The sequence below is a fragment of the Lissotriton vulgaris genome, unplaced genomic scaffold (genome assembly GCF_964263255.1).
Source record: "Lissotriton vulgaris unplaced genomic scaffold, aLisVul1.2 SCAFFOLD_749, whole genome shotgun sequence".
In the NCBI taxonomy this organism is placed as follows: Eukaryota; Metazoa; Chordata; class Amphibia; order Caudata; family Salamandridae; genus Lissotriton; species Lissotriton vulgaris.
Window position 1 is genome coordinate 790428 of NW_028245947.1, and position 26068 is coordinate 816495.

Below are 26068 nucleotides of genomic sequence, written 5' to 3' on the forward strand. Positions count from 1 at the left end.
TACATCCACTTTTGAAAGAAACAGGAGCCGATACTGATCAACCATCAAACTATCGGCCCATCTCCTTACTACCAGTGTTCTCAAAAATTTATGAAAAACATATTTATCAGAATCTAGCCCAATTTGTAACCATTCAAAATCTACTACCTCCCAGTCAATCGTGCTTCAGAGCTGGTTTTCCTACTGAAACCACCTTGTTAGGCGTCACTGAAAACATACGTTGCCAATTGGATAAGGGAGACACAGTGGCACTTATCCTACTGGATTTAAGTGCCGCCTTTGATACGGTATCCCACACTGTCTTAATAAACACTCTAAACTCCCTGGGCATTCGTGGCTCAGCTCTAAACTGGCTTATTTCATTTTTGACTAAACACACGTTTCAAGTTTTCTCCCGAAGAGCCTGCTCTGACACACAGGTTTTTGCACATGGATTACCACAGGGCGCCATACTCAGTCCCCTACTGTTCAATCTTTATATGAGTCCTTTAGCTAAAGTGGTAGAAAACTCCAGGCTGTCGATGTATTCCTATGCTGACGATTCCCAACTTATCTTTTCTCTCTCTTCAGAGAATGCAAATGCTTCCTCTCCACTTAAAGTTGGTTTAATCAATATAGAATCATGGATGCAGAAAAACGTTCTTAAATTAAATGGTGCAAAAACCGAAGTGGTCATATTCGGTAAAAATAAAAATCTATGGGGTCCCCAACATTGGCCATGAGTAATGGGTTCTCTCCCTTTACCTTCCTCCCAGGCACGTAACCTGGGCATCATTATTGATGAATCCCTCAATATGCACCTGCAAGCAGTAAAAACCTCTGCCACGTGTTTCGCCATTCTCAAATGGCTAAAAAAGATCTGTTGGATGCTGCCTGACTCCACCAAGAAAACCATAGTTAATGCCTTAATTACCTCCAGGCTTGACTATGGGAATGTGCTTGATCTGGGCTCAAATAAAGCCACATCACGGAAATTGCATGTAGTACAAAATTCGGCAGCTAGGTTGCTTTGCAAGATCCCTAAAACCACTCCCACCTCCCAATATCTTCGTAACGTGCATTGGCTCAAGATTGAAAACCGAGTCAAATTTAAAACATTCTGCTTTATGCACAAAATTAAAGCAGGTACTGCACCGAAATATTTACAATCCCTTGTCAGCCCCTATTATCCTTCTCGCACTCTCCGCTCCTGCAAGTCAGAGAAGTTTGTCATTCCTAAAATCAAGCTTTCACGTATGGGCGAAAGATCCTTTTCCTATCCTGGTCCCTCTCTGTGGAATTCACTGCCTCTTCTACTACGAAACAAGATAGATTACATAAAATGTCGCAAAGCCTTAAAAACATGGTTATTTAACACCTAGACATGTATGTCTTCTCATCCCTCTCTCCACAAGTCCGCAAACTGCACCGGAAAACCCTTTTTGGGTAGCTGCAGCACATTACAAGTGCAAATAATAAATAAATATATAATAACCACCTTCACTTCCGCCGACTCACCAGACTGTGCTCAGCCTCACTTGCACTCGCAAATAAAGAATGAGAGGCTTAGCATTCGCCTACTTTGCATCGAAACCTGGAATGACCTCCGCCTTCACATCAGGGCCCCATCCTCGCTCCTTGAATTCTTTAAGAAGCTGAGGAACTGGCTCATCGACTTATCTCACCTCAGACTGACGCCTACACACCTGCTCCAGCACCTGGATACCCTACTGGGTATCAACCCTCGTTAAACAAATCCATGTAACATATCAACATAAGTGAGGGTAGACAGCATGGTCTGGCCCACCAATCTGGCATCGTAGGGCGGGGTGGAGTGGCTGGGACAGCAGACGCTGTGTGCAGTGGAGGTTGACCACCTGTAGCGGGTTGGGCACAAGGCCAATGTACGGGTGCGGACTTCTGAAGGTTGTCTGTGCGCGGAGGGAAGAGCAGCATGACCTGAGGGCAGTTCCCATTGGTGCAAGGCCTTCAGCAGTGTGCAGGGGGTGGTCGGGTGCAAGGCCTGGACTCTGCCAACCGCCCGCTGCACATGGCCGAAGACCAATGCGAAGCAGGGTGTTTTGACCCCCTGTTTACAAACACACACACGTATATAAATATATCTACATTTATATATATATGTATACACACACACACACAACCACACACACACACATATATGCAGCCAATACAGTTCAAAAATTGCTGCGCACTCCAGACGGAGTGCGCAGCAATTTTTGAACTGTGTTGGCTGCATGTTACGCGAGTTCGCCCTCGCGGATGCTGCACCCACTGTGTGGTGATTTCAAAAAGAAATATATATAAATTCACTGAAAAAAACAAAGGTTACAGGGACGTTATAGTCGCAGTTTTTTCATCAATAATTTTATTGCAAATGGTTGAGTGATATCAATGATGTAATTGAAGATGTCATGACTGACGCAATATGTGAGGTAATTAGCAGTGCATGGCGAGGGCATGAGTTATAGTTACCTTAGGGGACGAGTTATAGTTTCTCAAGATAACTATAACTGCTGAATTTCTATGGTTTTATGTGTAAAATCTGAAGCTAACTATTACCTGTAACCTTTGTTTTATTCAGTACATTTCTATGTTTTTTAAAGCTATTTCCTAAATAGGGTGTTTTTAACGTAAAGTAATATTTAATTAAAATACATTAATCCAACCCCACACAGTGCATGCCCCCCACATGCAGCAAACCCCACGCCTCACACGGCCTTCAGCCATGCGTGGCAAGGGATTGGCCGGAGTGCCTGGCCTGTGGCCAACCTGCTAAAAGCAGCCAACCTGGCAGTGGGGCCTGCAGACCCCTCTCGTGTTGATTGCAGTCCCAGATACATTTTTTAGGGACAGGTATATATGGCCCCCTCCCTGGGCTGTATTTGGCCCCAGGGACCCCATCCCCTGGGGCCCACTTCTGTATCTATGTGGACGGGGGGCATGCATCCCCCCTCCCAGGCTTATTTAAGCCCTGGTGACCCTATCTCTCGCGACCCGGCCATATTTTAAATGGGGAAGGGGCACATGGACCCCCTCCCTGGGCCACTTTCTAGCCCTTAAGGGCCCCATCCCTGAGGGTCCAGCCATATTATAATGGGGGAGGGGGCAGACAGCCCACATCCCAGGCCAATTTTGGCCCCAGGGACACTATCTCCCAGGGCTCAGCCACAAAGTAATGAGGAAGGGGGGCCCTGCTGTCCCTCTCCCTGGGATGATTTAGGTTCTGGGGACCCCATATTCTGGAGCTTGATCTTAATTTAAAGTGGAAGGGGGCAATTTAAGTCCCGGGCTTGGTCATCAAAAATGAAGGGGAAGGGGGAACTACCTCACCCTTCTATTATGCATCCGGGACCCGGAGGATGGGGTTGGCTTGGGGAGTAGCCAAACACACCCCCTTTCCCAATTATAAAGCTAATTATCCCCTGGACCTGGTCAACCCGGGGAGCATGAAAAAAACACAGGCGCAGGAGCCTGCGCTTGATTTTATTTTTTTTTTACTGCAGATTTACGGATCCTCCGAGAATTTGTGGTCGACTTTTTTTAAGAAAAACTTCCGAGTGGGGTTCCACCACCACAAGGCCTAGTGGGTCAAGTTATTCCTACCCTGCCCCCTTATGTATTCTTTTTTTTCCCGGGATTCGGCGGAGTTTGAGTCCCAAGATAGCTGCCAACACTTCCTAGTTGAAGTGTTGACAGCCAATCAGATCACATCCGCAGAGAATTGCATTTATCTATAAATATTTTTTCTTTTCTAACTTTAAAACTTCTAAATAGATTTAGACCAAATTACAAGCAGAGATCTTTCGGGACCAAGATCTAGCTTTCTGTCAAATTTGGTGTAATTCCATTCAGCGGTTCAGGCTGTAGTCGTGTCTAAAGTCTCTATGGGAAATTGCTTGAGGAAAACGTGTTTAGGGACCCCTCCTTTTCCTCGACTCCCACTAGATGAATTAACCAAAACGTTTAAGACACTAGCTGAAAGAAGTTGTAAACTAGTTTGAAAATTTCGTGAAGATTTGTCAAACGATGCCAAAGTTATCAGCAAAACAAAAAACACTCCGTCTATGGAAACTAGGTCCTAACTATAACTACCTAATGGCGACCCCCATTAGGCGTATATATATATATCACTACCACCACTTCATACCCTGAAGTATTGGAGTCGCACAATAAAGGGCTCCCGTACACTTTTTTATTCAAATAAGTCCATCTGGCAGTCCTAACGCGTTTCGTTGAACCTTCAACTTCATCAGAGGTGTGCCAAGAGATGTCACTCTGTTACGAACCTGCAGTGCTTGCCGTCATTTTTTCAAACCTCCAGTGGGTAGTCCCTCAAGTGGGTGGACTCTTCGCGGCATGCTGGACCTTGTAGTCCTGGTGTGCAGGTATAATAATAACCTTCTGGTAGGTCGTGCAGTTTTAATGTTGAAAACTGCCCTATTTCAGCCCCTTTGCAGGATATATATATATATATATATATATATATATATATATATATATATATATATATATATATATATATATATATATATATATATATATATATTCCAGAGCTCTATCCTTGCGAATCCAATCACCAGCCAGGACTCAGATAGACAAACGCGGACCCATTTTTTCGTGCTTCATTATTTATTAAAGGTTATTTCGCCACGCATCAGTATGCCACCATGACGCGTTTCGGTCCGACCTGGACCTTGATCACATGAATATATATATATTCTCATATATTGCATCACTTATGGCATCACTTATGGCATGTAAAATGACAACATTTATGACATCACTGAATACATCTCACTTCAACACCTGACTATAAGGTCACTTTAACCTTTGGTTTCATCACTATATAAAACCAGAAATGAGGGGCGTGGCTACCAGCCACCCGTGGTGGATGTGAGCTGAATCGGCTCCGTCCAAACGCCCTGTAAATTAGCATTTTATCCTACTCAAACTGCTGCTAAATCCCCTGAATTCCACCCACACGAAGTGAAGAAGGTCCGGTCACGAAACGGAGGTTCCCGCAGGCTCAGGCTGCAGCGATTACCGGCTGCAGATGACCCGTAGCGAGAGGCCTACTGACGTGATAAGCACGCCGGAGACCGCGGCCCACAGTACAGGACCAGGCCGGGCGCAACGGACTTGCGGACGGCGGCGCTAGACTTCCGGGAACCGCCCCGGACTCGGAGAACGCGGCTGAACGCATCGGAGACGGAACGGTCCACGAGCGGTACACCACCGCCGGGTCAGTCACCACCCGCCACAACGAGAGCGGCGGAGCAAATATACTCTCGCTGCGGAGCGGATTGCGGCAAGCACCGAGAGCGGAGTTGGAGGGCGGGCGCCTGTTGAAAAACGCACACAGTGACCGGGTCCTTGGGCCTCTGAAGCCGGGAAGCATTAGGCAGCCATTTTGTGGAGGGCGCGGGGACCGGCTTGCCCGTGGCCTGGGACTGGGTGGCACCGGAGATGAAACGGGCCGTGGCGCCTTGCGGAACTACTCTGTAAGTGCACCTCAGGACCACTGACACTCCGCCAGAGGCCCCCGCGTGTGAAGTCCCTGTGATGAACATATGAAGGGGGCTGATAATCAGAGTGCAGCACCAGAACCAGACAATTACACACCGCTGATTGGAGCACAGAGTGAGTCCGGGCCCTACAGGTGACTGACGACAAGGGGGTGCTTGAACGTAACAGAGAATGCCCTGCCTGGGATCCAGTACCAGTTGCACTATGGTCCGTAACAAGGGAGGGCGTCCGGACCCTGCGGTACACGCCACGTTGCGCTCTGCCGGATCCGAGGACCCCCTGGCAACCTCCAACAATGAAGTGATCCCGCCAACAGGTATGGAATTGCAAGAGGAAAAACTGGACCTGATCCTAACCGAAATCAGGGCATCGAGAGAAGCTCTGGAATCTAGAATGGATACGATGTCTACCGGACTGTCCCTTTTGAAGGCCGATCACAATAAATTCGCAGAAAAGGTCACCGAACATAAACTGGCACTGGATGACTTGGTGTCACAGTCGACGGAACACTCAACAAAAATTGAGGCACTATTGCGACAGGTGAAAGGGCTGCCGGACAGAATGTTTGATGCAGAGGGGCGCTCACGCCACAATAATGTACGCCTCCTAGGCGTGCCGGAACGCACCGAGGGGACCAATCCGACACAGTTTGTAGAGGACTGGCTTAAATCGGTTGTGGCTTCTGAAGACCTCACTCCGCTATTTAGTGTGGAACGTGCACACAGGGTACCCCCTCGGCCGCCAAAACTGGGGGCTCCTCCGCGCCCGCTAATAGCTCGAATCTTGCATTATAAAGACAGAGACGCATTCCTCTAGGCGGCAAGGGAGAAGGCTCCATTACGATTTGAAAATAGGACGGTGTCGATATACCCGGACTTCACCCCGGCTGTCCAGAAAGCCAGATCCTCCTTCTTAGGCGTGAAGCGCACACTGCGGGAACGCAACTTGAAATATGCCCTGTTCTTCCCAGCGCGTCTTAAAGTTATCCATGATCACAAAACCTACTTCTTCGACATGCCAGAAGAGGCGTCAGAATGGATCGATGTGGCACTCTCATCAGGATTATCGCAAGACCCCCTGGAACACGCGATGGGAGGGGACGCGGCTGACAACTCGGCTGCGCGGCGGAACCAGCGAAATTCAATGGACACAGACACTAGCGCGAATGGAGCCCACGCGACAACGGGAGAGAGGGGTGCCCAGGGAACAGTGCAGCTGACAACGGACGCTTTGGCGGCTCATGATGCCAGAACCTGAGCCGAATTGAACAGCAAGGACAGTTCGCACACACTGGCTTCTGAATCAGACACTAGTTTACAACTGTTTCCACGCATCACAGAGCAGATGGCGAACTAATTCTGAAGTATTGACTGTGAAAAAGGCGGGGTGGTAATGTATATGCATGCATAAAGGAATGTTTGTGATGGGGATGCACAGCAAGGGTTATATGTAGCCAACAGGGCACAATGTACAGAGACTTTTGTTAACAGCTTCTAAGTATGAAAGTAGGGGCGCACCCCCCCCCCCCCCCCCCCCCCCCCCCCGGCGACGGCAAAATGGTTTTGAATGTTTACCCCGGATGGGTGTTGATGTTTGGTCCCGGACAGTTGAGGGAAAGGGACCCTAAAGTTGGGAAGTTAAGCACTGAAATAACGCACATTATGCATCACACGTCATCACATGGAATACAGGACACGGCGGAATCACACGATAAACGCACACATAGCCATGGTGACAACTAACGCCTACAAACTCTGCACGTGGAACGTGAGAGGTCTGGGGTCAGTGCATAAAAGGCCCGGAGTACTGGCTCAGCTACACAGGCGCAAAGTGGACATAGCATGCATACAGGAGACCCACTTAAACAGCTCAGAGGGCTCCAAAATGGCCAGGAAATGGAAAGGACAGTTATATGCCACTGATTACTCAGCGTTCTCCCGAGGGGCGGCCATTTGGATAAAAAACACGTTCCCCTTTAAAGTACTGGACCACCGAACAGACAGAGAGGGGATATACGTGTTTGTGAAAGGGTTACTAGACAGCTCTTTGGTGGTACCCGGTAGCCTCTATGCCCCCAACTCAGAACAGTCCAAATTCTTCGATAATATCAGCGGGGTGCTGTCAGATTGGTCGGAGCATGCATGGGTCCTGGGTGGGGACTGTAAGGCGGTGTTAGACCTGTATCTGGATAGGTCCCATCCTCCCTTAAATGCGACAGAGAGTAAGAAGCAAGCGGAAGCACTGTCGCGCTGGGTGCATGGGTGGGAGCTGGTGGATGCCTGGCGCACTAAATATGCAAATCACAAAGAATACACGTTCTACTCCCCACCACATAAGCTACACACGAGAATAGACCGTTTCCTTTGCTCTACTACATTGGCAGGTTCTATTGATTCGATCATGCACATGGGCAAGACTCTGTCGAGCCATAACCCGGTGGAGCTAGTGATAAAGTGGGGGGGGGTTTCCTACCCCGATCCCGACCTGGCGATTATCCCCTGCACTGCTGGAGGATCAAGTCTTCAGGAAAACAGTGTCGGACGCCATTACGAAATATTTTGCGGAAAACACAAACACAGCTGGTTCCCGCCAAATCGAATGGGGCGCCTTTAGGGTGACCTTACGTGGTGTAGCGATAAGTACAAACGAGGGCATTAAATCTTCAGTGTTAGAAAAGTTCAAAGAAGTGGAGGGTAAATTGGCCATGCTAGAAAATGAAGCGGCGGGAGCACAGGGCGGCCTCACACAACTTCAAGAAGCACATATACAGCATGCAGAATTACTGGAGGAGCTGCGAGTAATAGACTACAGGGAATACACTTAAAGGCAACATACACAGGCAGACAGGTCTGGTCCATTATTGGCTCGTATAGTGCGAAACACTCCACCGGTTGCCCCAATAGTGGAAGTGAGGGACGGGTCGGGAATGGTAGTGCAAACACAACTAGAGATTAACAAGGCGTTTACTGAATATTACACAGACTTATATGGCCCGCATGTACCCCTGTCGGCCACGGCGCTGGAGTCATTCCTGACGGAAGTTGACATTCCACGACTCACGGACGCGCAGCAGAAAGATCTGGCACGTAACATAACCGTAGCTGAAATTAGGCAGTCTATTAAGACACTGCCATGAGGCAAATCACCCGGGACGGACGGCCTGCCAGCTGAGTTTTACCTCACGTACATTGACATCCTGACTCCACACTTACATAATCTGTACAACTCTTCGATGGAATCCCGCGTTCTGCCCCCCACAACCCTACAGGCAGTGATAGTTTCCCTTCTAAAGCCTGGCAGGAGCGCGCTGCAGCTTGAGAACTACAGACCCCTATCTCTATTAAACACGGATTACAAGATACTTAGCAAGATCTTGGCAACTCTCATTTCCCAATACATTCCGACCCTAATACACCCGGATCAATGTGGCTTTGTGCCACTGCCAGGTAGAAGCACGGCTCTGAACCTTCGGAGGCTGAGCCAATTGCTGGAGCTGGAGGGCAATGGGCACAATAAAGAGGGGTGCATCTCCCTGGATTTAAGGCAGGCCTTTGATTCCCTGAGATGGGATTATATGGTGGCGATACGGGGCAAATTTGGCATCCCTCAGGAATACATCAACTGTGTAACGCTGCTGTACCTTCGGCCCACAGCACGAATCCGAACTAACAGATGTATCTCAGAACAAATCAAAATCATGAAGGGCACGCCGCAGGGATGCCCACTATCGCCGTTACTATTTATACTCGCTCTTGATCCTTTATTAATTAAAGTCCGTACACTGGCGGGTGCAAAAGGGATACAGAGGAATGCAGTGCCCCATGTCATATCGGCTTATGCCGATGACATTATATTATACATCAATGACATGTCAGCAGATATGGCCCCGCTTCCAACAATATCCAATACTGCTGGAACAAGATCACAGCAGACCAGCTCGCCACCTCCCTGAGCCAGCACCCTCCTGCCAGCTCAGCGAACCCCAGCCAGGCCGCCGACAACCTCACGAAGTGGATCAGCAACTGCGCGGACGAAGTCGCCCCACTGAGGACCCCGCCCAGCAGACCCGGCAGCAAGAAAGCCCCATGGTTCACCGACGAACTCAAGAGCTCCAAGAAGAACTGCCGAGCCCTCGAGAAAGTCTGGAGAAGGGAACCGACACCGGACAACAGGACCTCCTTCAAACTTGCCACCCGGAAACACCACCGGCTGATCCGCGCCGCCAAGAAAACAGCATTCAAGGACCGGTTGGACAACAACGCACACAACTGCAAGGAACTCTTCAACATCGTCAAAGAGCTTTCCAACCCCAGCGCAGGAAACAACGACATCACCCCATCGCAAGACCTCTGCAACTCCCTGGCTTCATACTTCCACAACAAGATCGCGGACATACACAACAGCTTCAACAACCAACCAACGCACACCATGACCGAACAACCACCCCCCACCACCACCCTCCGCGCCTGGACCCCGATCAGCACCGAAGACACCATCCGCACGATGAACTCCATCCACTCCGGATCACCGACCGACCCCTGCCCTCACCACGTCTTCAACAAAGCCGACGCTGTCATCGCACCCCACCTGCGAGACATCATCAACACATCCCTCGACACCACCATCTTCCCCGAGAGCTGGAAACACGCCGGACTCAGCGCCCTACTCAAGAAACCAACAGCGGACCCCACCGACCTCAAGAATTACCGCCCCATCTCGCTCCTCCCGTTTCCAGCCAAAGTCATCGAGAAGACCGTCAACAAGCAGATGGCCGCTTTCCTCGAGACGAACGGATCCCTCGACCCCTCACAGTCCGGCTTCCGAGCCAACCACAGCACCGAGACCGCCCTCATCGCCGCCACCGACGACATCCGAGCCCTGATGGACAATGGAGAAACAGCGGCCCTCATCCTCCTAGACCTCTCCGCGGCATTCGACACGGTCTGCCACCGCACCCTAGTACGGCGCCTCAGCAACGTCGGAATCCAGGACAAGGCGCTGGAGTGGATCACCTCCTTCCTCGACGGGAGAACACAGAGAGTCCGCCTACCACCGTACAAGTCAGAGGCCACCGAAGTCATCTGCGGCGTCCCCCAAGGATCATCTCTGAGCCCCACCCTCTTCAACGTCTACATGAGCCCCCTCGCGGCCATCGTACGCAAACACAACCTCAGCATAATCTCCTACGCCGACGACACCCAGCTGATCCTCTCCCTGACCAACGACCCCGCCGCCGCCAGAGCCAACCTGCACGAAGGGATGAAAGAGGTAGCCGAGTGGATGACGACCAGCCGCCTGAAACTGAACTCGGACAAGACGGAGGTCCTCATCCTGGGCTCCTCTCCCTCCGCCTGGGACGACTCCTGGTGGCCTCCCGCCCTGGGCACCGCACCCAAACCGACAGACCATGCACGCAACCTGGGCTTCATCCTGGACTCCTCCCTCTCCATGACCAGGCAAGTCAACAACGTCTCCTCGGCATGCTTCAACATCCTACGCATGCTACGGAAGATCTTCTGGTGGATCCCCACCGAGACCAGGAAGACCGTCACCCAGGCCCTCGTCACCAGCCGACTGGACTACGGCAACGCCCTCTACGCCGGGACCACCGCCAAGCTCCAGAAGAGACTCCAGCGGATCCAGAACGCCTCAGCCAGACTCATCCTCGACATCCCACGAACCAGCCACATCTCCGGACATCTGCGAGACCTTCACTGGCTCCCCGTCAACAAAAGAATCACCTTCCGCCTCCTCACCCACGCACACAAAGCCCTACACGACCAAGGCCCGAGCTACCTCAACAGCCGAGTCAACTTCTACGCTCCCAAACGCCACCTCCGATCAGCCAACCACGCCCTCGCCGCCGTCCCCCGCATCCGAAGAGCGACTACAGGAGGAAGGTCCTTCTCCCACCTGGCCGCCAAGACCTGGAACTCCCTCCCGACCGACCTGCGCCTGACCCAAGACCACCTCTCCTTCAGGAAGAAGCTGAAGACCTGGCTGTTCGAGCAGTAGCGGCTCCCCCCCCCCCCCCCAGCGCCTTGAGACCCCACGGGTATGTAGCGCGCTTTATAAGTGTCACTGATTGATTGATTGATTGATACTTTCCGGGACATTTCGGGATTGGGGATTAATGACTCGAAATCTTATGGCTTCTGCTTTAACACCCCAGTAAACGGCACACACATAGAGTTCGAGACCCACAATTTTCAAGTAGCGCCCACTACTTTCAAGTATTTAGGAATCCAGGTGTACCGGAACGCCCGAGACCTCCTGGATGGTAACCTGGGTAAGGCGATCACTGCGCTCAGGACACAAATACAATTTTGGAATACACTGCCACTATGGATAGCCGGGAAGGTGGCGATTGCAAAGATGGTGGTACTACCTAGACTACTGTATTACTTCACAAATCTACCCCTTCTGGTCCTGATGAGTCTTTTCAAGACCATAAACACATTGCTAACGGAACTGATCCGGGGTGCAGGTAGGCGACGAATCAGTATGGCTAAGTTGCAACTACCCACAGACAAGGGCGGCATGGGGGCACCAGATATGATCGCATATGGATACGCTTGTCAGCTCCAGTGGTTGGCCTACTGGTTAGCAGGGCGCAATCTGCATGAAATAGGTATGGCGGAGGTAGACAGGAGCAGGGGCACTATACACAGGCTGCTGCTGCCAAACGCCAGACTGCTGGCCACAGCACCATACCTCCTTAGACTAGCTATCAAGTGCTGGAAAAAAGCGTTTCAATACACCAACGCTACCTCGTCCTATGCCCCCACTATACCCCTGCTGGGACTTCCACTGGGCAATGGTATACTATCGGAACAAAAACTCAGAACTTGGCAGCAAGCGGGTGTCCTACAAGTGTGAGATTTTTTTGCGGCGAATGCTCTCATGACACACGCGGACTTCACATGGCAGCATCATACCCCCAACACGTTATTCTTGCTCCACGCACAGGTTACACAATACGTAACATCGACCTGGGCACGGGATAGGACAGAGCCACCCACGAATTCGCTCCTCACAATGCAGTATTTGATGGGGTCGGGCAGCCACCTGACGAAGTGGCTGGCGGTCGGTATCCGAACTGGTAGAGCGATCACACTACAGCCCACACGGGAGAAATGGGAAGGTGATATGGGACAAATAATAGGAGGTAAGGATTGGGAAAAGATACTCCGGTTCCCTAAGAAGGTATCGCGTAACCCAAAATTTAAATTTATTCAATTGATGGTCATGCACAGAGCATATCTTACTCCCCACAAATCGGGTCTGCCCAAAAGCCGGGTCTGGTGGTTCAGTGGACTAATGCGTCCATTGCAGGGGCCTGTGTTCGACCTCATGGTCACAGGTTCAAATCCCGGCGGGTCCACTCAGCCTTTCATCCATCTGAGGTCGATAAAATGAGTACCATTGAGTTGGGTAACAATAAACATCTGTTATTCGGCGCCAAGACACCTACGGGTAATCGTGCGCTTTACAAATACACAAAAAAAAAAAAAAAAATTGCATGTCATGTTCCCAAGCGCAGCGAGTACGTGTCCCAGGTGCGGAGCGGACGATGCCAGACTGTTACATATGATATGGGATTGCCCGAGGCTCGGCTATTATTGGGCAACAATCCACAAAATCATAGAGGCTGTTGCTCCGGGTAGGCCCTACACGTCACCACTGTACAACTTGCTAGAAGTGGGCCACAAAGAAAAGAAAAGGAGCGCGGCTATCCGATTTGTTGATCTGGCATTACTGCTTGGTAAGGGTTAATAACGATGCGCTGGAAATCCGCAAGAGCTCCGGATGTGGAGGGATGGCATAATGAGATGATGCGCTGGGGAAGGGCAGTAGGGTTGGAATTACGATGGGAGGAACATAGAGGACTACGGAAAACGCACATCTCTCTTGAGTGGGAAGCTATGATGACGGACTTTGAGGCATGTGCCGACTCACTCCGAGGCTAATGTCACACGGCACTGGCATGCCCGCTACGAGATGTGAGTTTCTATGGTATACTTGCCAACACGATACAAAGGGAGTGTTATGACGCAGTGAGCTAGATAAAGGGTTATGTGCATCCGAGAGGCACCACGTCAGCAGAGAGAACAGAGATGTTTCTCACATAAGATTCGTTGCGCAGCTGTATGGAAATGTTTTGTATTTGTCCTGTGGATAAAAATTTGTGCGGAATGAAAAGTGCGAATGGGGATTGGGAGGGGGGAGTTGCAAAAGAAGGGGTGTTTTATAAAAAGTAAAATGGATGATAAGAGTCATACAGCCCGATTCATCATCGGCATGTTTTGCGAGTCTGTAATAGCGAATAATAAGGAATCGCTATTACAGACTCGCAAAACGGGATTCATGTAGGAATCGCAAAATAAATTGCGATTCCTACACATTCCTTATTTGCGATTAGCAAATTGCTAATCGCAAATAAGGAATAACTCCTAATTTGCGCCCATAGGAATGAATGGGGAGTTATTCTTTATTTGCGATTAGCAATTTGCTAATCGCAAATAAGGATGCGATTTCAAGGGTGCTAGGGGTGTCCAAAGGACACCCTGTAGCACCCCTGAAAGGTAATCTACATTGGTGTTGCGCACACACATGTCCAAAGGACATGTGTGTGTGCAACATGCAACTTAGAAAAATGCATTTAAAAGCATTGTTCTAAGTTTTCGCTATTTACCACGAGGTTTGACCTCGCGGTAAATAGCAGTCCGAAATTGCGATTTCGCAATTTAAAAATGGTTAATGAATTGCATTTAAGGAATTTCAAATAGAGATTCCTTAAATGTAATTCCTCACAATTTAGCGAATTCGCTATTACCGATTTTTGCATTTGGGATGATGAATCCCAAATGCAAAAATTGTGCTTGCAAAGAGCCAGATTTTCGGAATCTGGCCCTTTGCGAGCGCAATTAAGCTTCATGAATCTGCCCGTAAATGTACAGTCGATGTTATAATTTAGAGAATCCTGTTAGTTGGTGACAATATGACTGTCTGATTATAACAATGGTAAGCTGTAATAAAGAAACGTTTCAAAAAAACAGAAATGAGATGTGTTCACGGATGTCATAAATGTTGTCATTTTACATGCCATAAGTGATGCAATATGTGAGGTAATAAGCAGTGCATGATGGGAACACAAGTTATAGTTAGGTGACTAAACTATAAATGTGTGTGTGTGTGTGTGTGTGTGAATCCACCCACCTTTCTGAACTTTAGTGAACATCCTTATTTAGTACACTAGGATTATAAAGCAAATTATCAACTAATAGTGTATTATATTTCAGATCGACAATGTTGAATCAGTCCTCATAGTGCAGTTGTGCCTCAGGATCTTTGGAATGGTGGAGCTTCTATACATTATAATGGTCCTGGTATAAGTTGATCCTCTATGGCATATTGTTGACATTGTGTTATCCTAAAATAAGGTTTACCTTGCTTGGCATATTGATGACATTCGTGCCGTTATTGCAGATGATTGTGAGCAACTTAAGCATAATGCTCGCCCTGGTATATAATGGAAAGCACCCTATTGCACCCCCCAAGCATCTGGTGACCACTGCTAGCTAGCACTTGGTGACTATCACCACTACCATCTAAAGGCTACCCATCCCAAAAGATTTTTTGTGGTCTAGGCATACGGTGCTACTTCTCGAAATTCTGTGAATATTCTAGGAATTATGATAGTCCTGGCACATGGTGGCCTTTCTTGGCTTTTTATGGGCAATATATGCAATGTGGCGGCCATGGCATTAGATTTCATTTTTTTAAATATTGTGGATGTTTTAGACATTATCTTGGCCCTAATATAAAAAATATTGTTGGCATCCTTGACATTATGGTGATCCTGTCATAAGATTGCCATCTTGGTATTATTGTGGGCATTTTAGTGCTTGTGGCAAACAACGTGGTTTGGGTATCTTTTGGCGAGTCCAGATGGAGTGGTGACTATTCATGACTTAATGCTACTACAGGCATATGGTGGCAGGATACCCTGGCATTTCCCTGCATCTCTTGGCCACCACCACCTGACAATAAGCGATGGTTACCCTGCCATCTGATGCCCATGGAATTCTGCAGGTCATATGGTGATCATGGAATAAGGTATCTTTTTTTAAATATTGTTCACACCCTAAGTTTTATGGTAACCCTGCAATAAGATGGCCCTTCTTGGAATGTAGTGAGCATGCTGTTCCTTATAGTGAACACAGGGCCAGAAGATAGCACTCTAGGGGCCCGATTCCAATGCGGTTTGGAATTTATTCCAACCAAATCGCTTTGGGAATATTTTCCAAGCGACTCGGATCGGGAGAGTCCCACCGACCGAGTATAATGTATCAGGATGCTTCCAGATATGATTCGGCCAGACTCCCATTGAAGTCAACGTTCCCACGGAATGCAAAGGCTCCCATTGAAGAAAGGGGCAGCTGGGGAATATCAGGACCCAGTGGTGAGCGCCCCATGGTGCCTGCCACACCGTGCATGGCTGGTAAAGGGGGACCCAGGGGTTCCCCCACGGGCCCCCAAAGGCTGTTTGCGACTGCCGATTCGAGTCAAACAGCACAATTTGGAAAGGCTGTCTGAATCCAGCATCGTCATCGATCATTCAGAAACGCGGCCCATAGAGTTGTGCGAGTCTGCTCCGTACTGCTCGGTCATTCCGAATTCTGTCAGGTTCGCATTGGGATATTCCTAACGCCTAACTCGCATCGTACTCGGTCGGTCGGAAACCTTTCTGATTCGGTCTGAAAGACACGTTCCCAATCCGATTCGGATGGAGCAAATGCCCTTAGAAGGCCTTCCTAACCGCATCAAAATCAGCCCCTAGGTTGGAAAACAGACCAGGACTCGACAAAAATAGAGCAGTCGATCCCACTAAACATCCTATGGGGACAATAGGGATGACCAATGTGTTCTCCCATTGTATGTAAGTTTGCACGAATGTGTGCATGTCTTAGTGAAGGATTACCATTTCTGAACCACAGCTGGATTCCTGGCATATTGTTTAGGGATATTTTGGTCCTGATTAAGGCTGCCTCACCCTCATGGGCAACCTACAAAGTAGACTGCAACATGTACACCTGAATTGCTCCCCGAATTGCTGCTAATTCTGTACCTGGATGCTTGTAATCGTAGCGCTTGAATTTGAATGTGATCACAGCCTCCTCGCATTGCTCGTATTATAGAAAGTTAATGCCCTTATGCACCCGCGCTGCCAAATCTAAGTATCTAATTAATTGACGCGAACACGCTCATTTGTGTCTGCTTGCTGCAGCATTGTGCCTTAATTTACTTCATTTCTGTTGTATGTTTGATCGCATAGCGTAGTATTGCCCCAATCCAGTTTGGTTTAGTTTGCTTTATTGCCAGCAGCCATCTCCGCGTGTGTTGTTGTGCCTCCCTGCCCAGAATTACACCCCGCCCTCGGCCTCACAGCTGTCCCTCCCTCGCCCCTCCCCCTCCCACCATCCACATATGACAGATGCTTTCGCACGCAGCGGTCACGCGCAGCGGTCGCGCCCCAGTTGCGCCGAAGGTGCGCCAAACGTAAGCCCGTCTACGCCAGTCCGCGCCAAGCCCGCGCCCAGCGCCAGACCCTCATGCCCCCACTCCTCCCATCCCTCCCGCATCACATACGACGCCTCCACCCTCTTAGCCTTAAATCCCGGCCGCCTCCCTAACTGCGCCCAAGCCGCTCCTGGACACACCCATGGACCCTTCTCATGCAACTCCTGCAAGTACGACGGCACCAAGACCAACTCCACATCCACGAACACCAAACAGAGATCTGACACCAACCACCTAAAATGTATCCTACTCAACACCCGCTCAGTCCACAGACACGCCATCGACCTCTGGAATTTACTAGACACCATCTCTCCGGACGTCGCCTTCCTAACAGAAACATGGATGAACGCCTCCTCAGCCCCAGACATCACCATTGCCATCCCAGAAGGCTACAAGATCATCCGTAAGGACCGCACGAAGCAAACAGGAGGAGGCATCGCCATTGTCCATAAGAATTCCATCCGCATCTCAACCAGCTCAGACGTCAACCTCGCTAGCGCCGAACACCTCCACTTCCAAATCCACACCGACCCCAAGACCACACTCAGAGGCACTCTCCTCTACAGGCCACCGGGACCCCGTGCACAATTCAGTGATGACATCACTGACTTTATCACACCACACGCCCTCCCCTCCGAGGACTACATTCTACTGGGAGACCTCAATTTTCACCTGGAAAAGAGCAACGACAGCAACTCCACCACCCTTCTGGACAATCTCGCCAACCTTGGACTCAAACAACTTGTTAACACCCCCACTCATTACGCAGGTCACACACTCGACCCCATCTTCACCTCAAGCAAACATATCTCCTTCAGTCACACCACAGCTCTCCATTGGACGGACCACAGCTGCGTTCACTTTGTCTACAAAAAGACCACATCCCACAACCATCCTCAACCTACTCTGCGAAGAAACTGGAACAAAATCACCATCTCCCAGATCTCCTCATCGCTTCTTCAAAACCCCCCTGCCCACTCTTCGAACCCCAACCAAGCGGCCATTAACTTCACCCAATGGCTAAACAACAGCGCCGACAACCTAGCACCTTTGAAAAAACGTCAAATTAAACGAGACTGCAAAAACGCTTCCTGGTTCAACGATGATCTTAAGAAATCCAAGAAACTCTGTCGCTCCCTTGAGAAGGCCTGGAAAAAAGACCCAAACACCAGCACCAAGGACGCCTTCAAAAACGCCACCCGCACACACCACCAACTGATCCGGACTGCCAAGAAAGCTGCACTTAAAGAACGACTAGACAACAACGCCCACAACAGCAAGGAATTATTCAACATCCTCAAAGAGTTTACCAACCCCTCAGCCAATTCCAACAACATCACTCCCTCTCAAACCCTTTGCGACTCCCTAGCTTTGTTCTTCCACAACAAAATCGCAGACATCCACAACAGCTTCGACAACCAACCCGGAGACCAACCCTCCCAACCTTCTGCCGTACCTTCACCCCCCTTGAACATCCTTAATGACTGGAACCCAATCTCCACTGAGGACACCATTCGCTTGATGAACTCCATCCACTCAGGATCCCCCACAGACCCATGTCCTCACCACATCTTCAACAAAGCAGACTCCATCATAGCACCCTATCTCCGAGACGTCATCAAATGCTCCTTCAAATCCGCCACCTTCCCGGAAAGCTGGAAACACGTCGAACCCAGCGCCCTTCTGAAAAAACCCACAGCTGACCCCACCAAACTCAAAAACTACCGCCCCATTTCGCTCCTACCATTCCCGGCCAAAGTCATTGAGAAAGCTGTCAACAACCAGCTCGCCGCCTTCCTCGAAACAAACAAATCCCTCGACTCCTCACAGTCCGGCTTCCGAGCCAAACACAGCACTGAAACCGCACTCATCGCAGCAACAGACGACATTCGAACTCTACTGGACAATGGAGACACAGTCGCCCTCATCCTCCTTGACCTCTCCGCAGCCTTCGACACAGTCTGTCATAACACCCTCCTACAACGCCTCAGAAACATAGGAATACAAGGAAAAGCACTGGAATGGATCACCTTGTTCCTCGCAGGAAGAACTCAGAGAGTCCGCCTTCCACCATTCAAGTCAGAGGCCACTGAAGTCATCTGCGGCGTGCCACAAGGATCCTCACTCAGCCCCACCCTCTTCAACGTATACATGAGCCCCCTCGCAACCCTCGCACGCCAACACAACCTCAACATCATCTCCTACGCTGATGACACTCAACTGATCCTCTCACTCACCAAAGACCCGAACACCGCCAAAACCAACCTACATGAAGGGATGAAAGAAGTAGCCGAATGGATGAAGCACAGCCGTCTGAAACTGAACTCTGACAAAACAGAAGTCCTTATCTTAGGTACCTCCCCCTCCGCCTGGGATGACTCTTGGTGGCCAGAGGCCCTTGGAAAAGCACCCATCCCGACGGACCACGCACGGAACCTGGGTGTCATCCTGGACTCCACACTCTCGATGAACAGACAAGTCAACCCCGTTTCATCATCTTGCTTCAACATTCTTCGCATGCTCAAAAAAACATTTCGCTGGATCCCCACTGAAACTAGAAAAACGGTCACCCACGCACTGGTCACAAGCCGCCTGGACTACGGCAACACCCTATACGCCGGCACCACCGCAAAACTTCTGAAAAAACTCCAACGCATCCAGAACGCATCAGCCAGACTCATACTAGACATCCCGCGTAAAGACCACATTTCTAGTCACCTGAAAAACCTCCACTGGCTCCCCGTCAATAAGAGGATAACATTCCGCCTCCTAGCGCACGCACACAAAGCTCTCTACGAACTCGGACCCGAATGCCTCAACACACGACTTTCCTTCTACACCCCCTCCCGCCAGCTACGCTCCTCCAACCAAGCCCTTGCTGCTGTACCTCGCATCAACAAAACCACCATGGGAGGAAGATCCTTCTCCTACCTGGCAGCCAAAACCTGGAACTCACTTCCCACTCACCTTCGCCTCACTCAAAACCACCTAGCATTCAGAAAGCAACTTAAAACTTGGATATTCGACAAGTAATTCCCCACCCTTCCTCAAGCGCCTTGAGACCCTCTGGGTATGTAGCGCGCTATATAAATTATTTGACTTGACTTGACTTGGCCAGTTATAGTCCTACTATAGTAAATTCCTAAAGGGGTTGGTTGGGCAATAGGTGGACACCCCTTATATTTGGTGACTAGAATTCGAAGATGATAGGCATACATGGCTTGTGGCTGTGATACATGTATATGTGAAGCAAATTATGTCCTTAAAGTGCAGTACTCATGAATTCTTTAAGTAAATAACAAGCTGATATTTCAGGGGCCAAACATTCCGAGTTACTTAAATGGGTAAACATAAAAAGGTGTTATTTGGAGGACAAGAATGTTATTTTGACAAATCGAAGTTTTTATTTGTGGTTAATTACTACATTGAAAACCCTGTTTTTTTAGGAAGAAAATGTGTGGAATGATTATTCGTGATGTTATTTCTATGGTGCCAGATGACACTTCCTACTTGGCTGCTATTACATGAGAACAAACATGTACCAGAGGACATTATATAGACTCTCTTGCATATATCCAACACAACGTCGATACGCTGTATAGTTGTCTATCACTCAGCTCATAACAGCACTCTCCACCACAACATTTTGCACACTAATATCCTATGGAACACACTTGACAGAACTCCTAATTTGGCCTGGGTGGTAAATTCCGTTCCGCTCGCGGAATTTCGGCAATTTTGCATTCCTTCAGGGAACGCGTAATTGCCAAAAATTCCCCGATCCGATTCCGGCTTTGCGGAAATGTTTGCTTGTTTGCGCTTTCAAAATATGTGTTCACAAGATATTTCCCCCCGAGCACGCAAAAGGCGTTCGCAAACAGGAAGAAAGCATCGCGAATGGGCGGAACAAGCAATTCTGCGCATTTGGATATTGAGATGTAGGGGCAAGTTAAATTACAGAATCGGTGATTTTACTGAATTTGTAATTTTTCCGATTCGGTAAAATACCGAATTGGTAAAATTACCGATTCTGTAATTCAACATGTAGGTAGCACTGTAACCAGCGCTACAAGGGTTTAAGAGTTCGTTATTTACCACCAAATAGAAGTTGGTGATAAATAATGAAAACCCTTCAAAAAGCATTTTTTTTGCTTTAAAAAACGTGCCATGTTGCAGACATACATGCCCTAAGGGCATGTATGTCTGCAACATGTGCACCCATGCACAATTGAGGGGTGCAACAGGGTGTCAAAGTGACACCCTGTTCCCCTTGCAAATTCGGTAATTTTACCGAATCGGTATTTAGCAATTCGGTAATTGGCATTGATTCCTATGGGCCTCAAGGCCCATAGGAATCAATGGCAATTACCCAATCAGTAAATACCGATTCGGTAATTACCGAATCATTCCGATTCGGTCATTTCAAAAGTGAAATTACCTACATCCCATTTACCTACTCTTAAATACCGAATTGGCCTTTGTCTTGTATCACAGTGATGGTCAGAACTCCTTAATTTGACCCAACAATACTCACTACACAGTGCCTTTCAAATCAAGCTTATGCTTTGACTTTCTCAAACAGAAGATGCTAGAGTGCTAGACAGACTCCTGAAGCACCCAACATGACAGTTAAGCCATCCAGTGTATAAAGCACTGCAGACTCAACCGCACTCCCTCACACAACACCAACATACATCTTAGAACCATTCAGAAAAACTTACCAAAAACAAATTACACCAAATCGTGAACACCACTTTATCATTGCTATGTACCTGGCTGGTGAGGCAATGTACCTGGCTAGTGAGTGTAGAAAACAAGATGAGTAGCCGCAACAAAAAATTGGAAAGTCCTTTGGCTCACCCATCTGCACACACTTTAAACACCTTTAGCAAGATCAAACTCGATTTATTTTCACATTAATACACATGAACCATTATTACACTACAGGTTTAACTACCGTATACAACCATACACAATCAAGCACATCGAAGCAACCATGCACAACCAATCCATGTGAACCACAAAACCGTATGCAAAGGGAACATAAATTAGGAAATCATTTTGTTGCCATAGTAATGGTAGAAGGTAATACACAGATGCTCATAACATAATTCAACATATTTATTGATAATGCTTTTTGATAATAGTATCATCACAGCTACAGGAGCCTATAATATGGTTTAAGCTTAATCATGTTTGCTTTCTGAACCAGCATGGCCTTGTATAATTTGAAGGATAATTTTGTAGGATTCTGAGATATTAATAACTTTTAATTTTCCCGCCAGTCCTCTACACGAGGATTCTCAGTCATCAGCAGTTCCACTTGCAGGGTGGGCTGGCGGGAAGCGAGACTCATTAGTTTCACTCACTTGATGCTTTAACCTCTTTAATGTGCTTGACAAACCTTTGTAATGCACTTGACGTGAGAAGTTCATCAAGAACTCTAACAAAGAAAATCCTTCAGGTGCAAGCACCAGAACCATTTGCTTTTGAAAACATAAATATTAAAGTCATTTTTTTTCCAAACATTTTTCCAGATTCCTGAACTTTCCCTCCGAAAAGTATGAGGAAAAGAATTTGATTTTAGCCAAAATGTTAGGTTTTCAGGGCATTCAAGGAAAGGAAAGATTATGGAGTCCACACACATCCCACCACCCTAATCTTTTCAGGGTGTTTAGTTTTCAAAAATCTCGAGGTGTAGTAACTTTCTCTAGGTGGCGCCCTAACCCAAGCCCTAATACCACATCTACCAACATTGCCAAAATGGGTCAATTTGCAATATCAAAATGTTGATGTCTCCACAATGTGTGTTGGGGCCTTTCCTGTCGTGGGCATAGTCACACAAGTGGGGTGCCGTTTTTTGCAGAAATGTGAAAATATACACTAGTAGTACATATGTTATTATAAATTGAATTTCTCTTTTTTGCTTCCAAATGTAAGCCAGTGTGCAAGAAAGAACACATTTTACAAAATGCCCTCTGAATCACGAGTTACATAAGTAACCTCAAACTCACAGTTTTACAAATCACCCATATTCCTAAACTCAGTAACTTGGCCACATTAAATAAATGCATAGGCTTCCTTCAGATGCATTTTTCATTAATTTGATCTTACCATATGAATTTCTGTATGGTCATTATACAATGAAATATCAGTATACGCTGCTGCTCAGTTACTGGATTCGGTTATCACATTTTTTAGTTAATCAGCAAACACTATATATCCACTTGACCAGAAGGGTTTGACGGACGTAAAGGTATATTACTTTTGCAATTCAGCCATCGGGGCAAAAAACTACTGCTGAAAACATTGTCATCTATTTAAATGTTTCCTTCTTATTTGCATTTTTTTTATTTCAATGATTAATGTCTCTGGAACAACCATGAGCAATCTACACAAATGACAAATACATTTTAAATGTTGTCTACTTTTCAGAAATGTACAGCTTTCTTGATTTACAAATGGCTTTCACACCTATTTGCACAACAAACTCCAAGCAAGTAGAAACCACAAAAAAATAGGAAAAATGGACTGCCACTTACAAAAATGCAAACACTGTGATAACAAATTTTATTTTACAACTCTGCTTGTTCCTCAAAGCTGCAAAGATGATGAGCTTATCAGAGCAGACCTTTTGTTAATGCCATTTTTAGGAGAAAAAAATACATAGTTTCTTGCACAGCGTGTTTTCACATTTAAAAAACAAAAACATATTTTGCTATATGCTCGGTTCCTTTTAGGGCAATCCTCAAACCTTGGAAACTTTCTTGAATTGTCAACACGTGAGAAAAAGAGGATGCACATATGGCCTGGATTTTATTTGTGAAAACAACTTATGAAGGCTTAAGTGTGAAGTTCCCAAAACATCCAAAAAGGGCTCAGCTAAGACATTAAAGGCCAGATGTACAAACATTAGGAATGGCAAGTTGGTAATTGGCATTCCTAATGTATGAAACTCATTGAGTTTCACAGGGGTTCCTTGTGGGTCGCAAATCGATCTCATGAATATTAATGAGATAATGAGATGGTTCGCATTTTGTGACCCATTGGAAATCACAGCCATCACAGGGATGGTGGCCTGCTGAGGTCAGCACACCACCAAGTCTATGATTGTTTTTTAATACATCAAACTTTTTTTTTTATGCATTGCTTTTTTCTTAAAGGAAAACGGGATGCATTCAAAAGAAAAAATGAAACCTTGTAGGTTCATTATTTTAATAATAGGCAGTGGTCCTTGTTACCCCTTCCCAATTGCGAATGGGTGACCACCATTTTAACCTGGTGGTAAAGTATTACTGTTGTGTGACTGGGATTTGCTCGCCTGACAGTAATACATACCATACCAATTCTGTATATGGAAGGGATGCCCTAAACACGCCCCTTCCAAATACCAAATCGCAAATGCAAAATTAGATTCAGGTTACAGAATTGCTGTTTACATTTTGAACTTTTTAAAAAAGCATTTTACTGGTCGCAAACAGCCCGATTCTGTGAATCGGGCCTTTTGTGACCGGAATAATGCTTTGTTCACTAGCTGTTCTTTCATTGATGAGATAAGATATCCAAGCCCAGACCAACTAATACTAAGAGTTCCGATATTTCGGTTTGCTTTTGCGCTATCAGTACTTATGTGGCAAACATATTTTGATGGTGTGTGTATGAAAATCGGTTCAAAGCAGCATTGTGTCTTTTTAACCACTGCACCTTGAAAGTCCAGAAAAATAGTCTGGGATTCCAAAAGCTTATGCATTGCAACAACTTTGCACATTTTTCGGTAAGCCCCAAAAAAGTTATCACTTCCTGGAGAATATAGGTCACTAAATGCTATACCTTGCTTTTTTCTTTCAGCGCCATATTCTGGGTATCAATTAAAATGGATTTGTATAGCACGGCTTATCACCGTGAGGGCATACAGGCGCTGAGCTTGCTGCTGCAGGGAGGGGGGAGTAAAACATCCAGGACTTAAGTTCTTTCCTGAATCCCCAGCAGAGATGATGAGGTCCATAGGAGAAGTGGGAGGCCAATCCAAGACTTTGCAGTGAGGTACGACGAGGAGGATCCTCCAATGTTGCTGCGCCGGATGCAGGGGAGTGGGCGAAGCAGAGGGAGGCAGAGAGCAGGTGTCTGGAGGGAAGCCGGAAATTCAGTCTGTGGTTGATGTACGCTAGTCCCTGGTTGTGGAGGGCTTTGAAGGTGTGTATCAAATCTAAACTGTCATCTCTTCTGAATGGGGAGCCAGTGGTGCTTCTTGAGGTGGGGGGTGATGTGGGTCCATTTAGGGAGGTCTAGTATGAGTCTGGCCACTGAGTTCTGTATTGTCTGCAGTCTCTTGAATAGGTGTGCGGTGATTCCTATGTAGAGTGGGTTGTCGTAGTCCAGTCGGCTGGTGGCCAGGGCTTGTGCGACAGTGCATCTGATGTCGATTGAGAGGCACTTGAAAATCTTGTGGAGCATGAGGAAGCAGGCAGATGAGACTGAGTTGATCTGTCTTTTCATGGTGAGTTTGCTGTCCAGGATGAAGCCAAGGTTGCAGGCGTGGTCAATCGGAGTGGGTCCTTGTTTGGGGGGAGGGGGTGCCACCAGGCATTGTTCATGGGGAGGTGTTGTTTCCTGAAGATTAGCACTTCCGTCTTGTCACTGTTGAGTTGTAGGCAGTTGTATCTCATCCAGTCAGCAATATTCTTCATGCACTTGAAGAAGATGGTTCAGCAGGGTTGGGTCTTCTGATAGGGAGATGATGAGCTGGGTATCGATGGCGCAGAATTTGATGTGCTGTCGGTGCGATCTGACTACATTGGCCACGGCAGTCATGTAGGTGTTGAACAGGGTAGGACTGAGACACGAACCTTGAAGGACACCGCAGATGGTGTTCTAAGGTTTCAAGGTAAAAGACGGAAGGCACAATATATTGGTTATTCCTGTGAGGAAGGAGGCGATCCACTTGAGAGTGTCTCCTTGG

At 47.7% G+C, this 26068-nt stretch overlaps 1 protein-coding gene across 1 annotated transcript in view; it reads right to left on the reverse strand.

The window, feature by feature from the left end:
- The window catches only part of LOC147666215 (metabotropic glycine receptor-like), a 310681-nt gene that overhangs the window by 265106 nt on the left and 19507 nt on the right, over positions 1-26068 (reverse strand). The gene's annotated exons all lie outside the window — the stretch shown is intronic.